The sequence below is a fragment of the Arachis ipaensis genome, chromosome B4 (genome assembly GCF_059453495.1).
Source record: "Arachis ipaensis isolate K30076 ecotype BB chromosome B4, ASM5945349v1, whole genome shotgun sequence".
Lineage (NCBI taxonomy): Eukaryota > Viridiplantae > Streptophyta > Magnoliopsida > Fabales > Fabaceae > Arachis > Arachis ipaensis.
Window position 1 is genome coordinate 72355803 of NC_142439.1, and position 3137 is coordinate 72358939.

The 3137-nt window shown below is 39.4% G+C and overlaps 1 non-coding gene across 1 annotated transcript; it reads left to right on the forward strand.

Annotated features, from left to right (window-relative positions):
- Positions 1-2052: 2052 nt before the first annotated feature.
- Positions 2053-2160, forward strand: LOC148567895 (small nucleolar RNA R71). The gene has a single exon (XR_015882105.1). It is a non-coding gene; the product is annotated as a small nucleolar RNA R71 (small nucleolar RNA).
- Positions 2161-3137: the final 977 nt, after the last annotated feature.

A 3137-nucleotide genomic window follows, 5' to 3' on the forward strand; every position in this document is an offset into this window, starting at 1 on the left:
GCTCTAATTAGGCGTGTAAAACACCCTTAGCATGCATGTCTGGCGTTAAACGGCAGCTTGCTGCTTGTTTTTGGCGTTAAACGCCCAAATGTAGCCTGTTTCTGGCGTTTAACGCCAGGTTGATGCCTGTTTCTGGTGTTAAACGCCAGAATGCTCTTCCTCCAGGGTGTGATATTTTTAATGCTGTTTTTCATTTTGTTTTTGATTTTTCAGTAGTTTTTGTGACTTCACATGATCACCAACCTAATAAAACACGAAATAACAATAAAAATAAAATAGATATAATTAAATAACATTGGGTTGCCTCCCAACAAGCGCTTCTTTACTGTCAATAGCTTGACAGTGAGCTCTCATGGAGCCTCACAGATAATCAGAGCAAGGTTGGGACCTCCCAACACCAAACTTAGAGTTTGACTGTGGGGGTTCAACACCAAACTTAGAGTTTGGTTGTAGCCTCCCAACACCAAACTTAGAGTTTGACTGTGGGGGCTTTGGTTGACTCTGCAGTGAAAGAAGCTTTTCATGCTTCCTCTCCATGGTTACAGAAGGAGAACCTTGAGTCTTAAACACAATGTAGTCCTCATTCAGTTAAAGGACCAACTCTCCTCTATCCACATCAATCACAGCTTTTGCTGTGGCTAGGAAGGGTCTTCCAAGGATGATGGATTCATCCTCATCCTTCCCAGTGTCTAGGATTATTAAATCAGCCGGGATGTAAAGGCCTTCAACCATTACTAACACCTCCTCTACTTGTCCATAAGCCTGTTTTCTTGAGTTGTCTGCCATCTCTAATGAGATTCTGACAGCTTGCACCTCAAAGATTCCTAGTTTTTCCATTACAGAGAGTGGCATTAAGTTTATGCCTGATCCCAGGTCACACATAGCCTTCTCAAAGGTCATGGTGCCTATGTTACAGGGAATTAGGAATTTACCAGGATCCTGTTTCTTTTGAGGTAATTTCTGCCTATCCAATGCATTTAGTTCATAGGTGAGCAAGGGAGGTTCATCTTCCCAAGTCTCATTACCAAATAATTTGGTATTCAGCTTCATGATTGCACCAAGGTACTTAGCAACTTGCTCTTCAGTAATGTCTTCATCCTCTTCAGAGGAAGATTACTCATCAGAGCTCATGAAGGGCAGAAGCAAGTTGAATGGAATCTCTATGGTCTCTGTATAAGCCTCAGATTCCTTCAGGTCCTCATTGAGGAACCCCTTAGTGTTCAAAGGACGTCCCATGAGGTCTTCCTCATTGGGATTCACGTCCTCCTCCTCCTCTCTGGGTTCGGCCACACCAAGTAAGGTTATGGCCTTGCACTCTCTTTTTGGATTCTCTTCTGTATTGCTTGGGAGAGTACTAGGAGGAGTTTCAGTGATTCTTTTACTCAGCTGGCCCACTTGTGCCTCCAAATTTCTGATGGAGGACCTTATTTCATTCATGAAACTTAGAGTGGCCTTAGATAGATCAGAGACTATATTTGCTAAGCTAGATGGATTCTACTCAGAATTCTCTGTCTGTTGCTGAGTGGATGATAGAAAAGGCTTGCTATTGCTAAACCTGTTTCTTCCACCATTATTAAAGCCTTGTTGAGGCTTTTGTTGATCCTTCCATGAGAAATTTGGATGATTTCTCCATGAGGGATTATAGGTGTTTCCATAGGGTTCACCCATGTAATTCACCTCTGCTATTGCAAGGTTCTCAGGATCATAAGCTTCTTCCTCAGAAGATGCCTCTTTAGTACTATTGGATGCAGCTTGCAATCCATTCAGACTCTGAGAAATCATATTGACTTGCTGAGTCAATATTTTGTTCTGAGCCAATATGGCATTCAGAGCATCAATTTCAAGAACTCCCTTCCTCTGAGGCGTCCCATTACTCACAGGATTCCTTTCAGAAGTGTACATGAACTGGTTATTTGCAACCATGTCAATGATTTCTTGAGCTTTTGCAGGTGTTTTCTTTAGGTGAATGGATCCACCTGCAAAATGGTCCAATGACATCTTTGATAATTCAGACAGACCATCATAGAATATATCCAGGATGGTCCATTCTGAAAGCATGTCAGAAGGACACTTTTTGGTCAGTTGCTTGTATCTCTCCCAAGCTTCATAGAGGGATTCACCTTCTTTTTGTCTGAAGGTTTGAACATCCACTCTAAGCTTGCTAAGCTTTTGAGGAGGAAAGAACTTGGCTAAGAAAGTCGTGACCAGATTATCCCAATAGTTCAAGCTATCTTTAGGTTGAGAGTCCAACCATATTCTAGCTCTGTCTCTTACAGCAAACGGGAAAAGCATAAGCCTGTAGACCTCGGGATCAACCCCATTGGTCTTAACAGTATCACAGATCTGTAAGAATTTAGTTAAGAACTGAAAAGGAGCTTCTGATGGAAGTCCATGAAACTTGCAGTTCTGTTGCATCAGAGAAACTAATTGAGGCTTTAGCTCAAAATTGTTTGCTCCAATTGCAGGGATTGAGATGCTTCTTCCATGTAAGTTGAAATTTGGTGCAGTAAAGTCACCAAGCATCTTCCTTGCACCTCCACCATTGTTATTGGTTTCGGCCATCTCAACTTCTTTTTCGAAAATTTTAGTAAAGTCCTCTTAAGAGTGTTGTGTTTTAGCTTCTCTTAGCTTCCTCTTCAGAGTCCTTTCAGGGTTCGGATCAGCTTCAACAAGAATGTTCTTATCCTTGCTCATGCTCATGTGAAAAAGAAGAGAACAGAAAAGAAGAGGAATCCTCTATGTCACAGTATAGAGATTCCTTTATATGAGTAGAAGAAGAAAAGAATAGAAGAAGAGAAATTTGAACACCAAGAGGAAGAGAGGGTTCGAATTTTGAGATGAAGAGAAGTGTTAGTAAATAAATAAATAATTAGAAGGAGATGAGAGAGGGAAGAATTCGAAAATTAAAAAAAATAAAATAAAAATATTTTTGTTTTTTAATTTAAAATTAGTTAGAATTCAAAAATTTTAAGAAGAAAAATAAAATTAAATCAAATTAAAATTTAAAACAAATAGTTAATTAAAAAGGAATTTTGAAAATAAGGGGAGGGGTTTTCGAAAATAAGAGAGGGAAAATTAGTTAGGTAGTTTTGAAAAAGATATGATTGAAACATAAAACTTTTAAAATCAAACAAAAA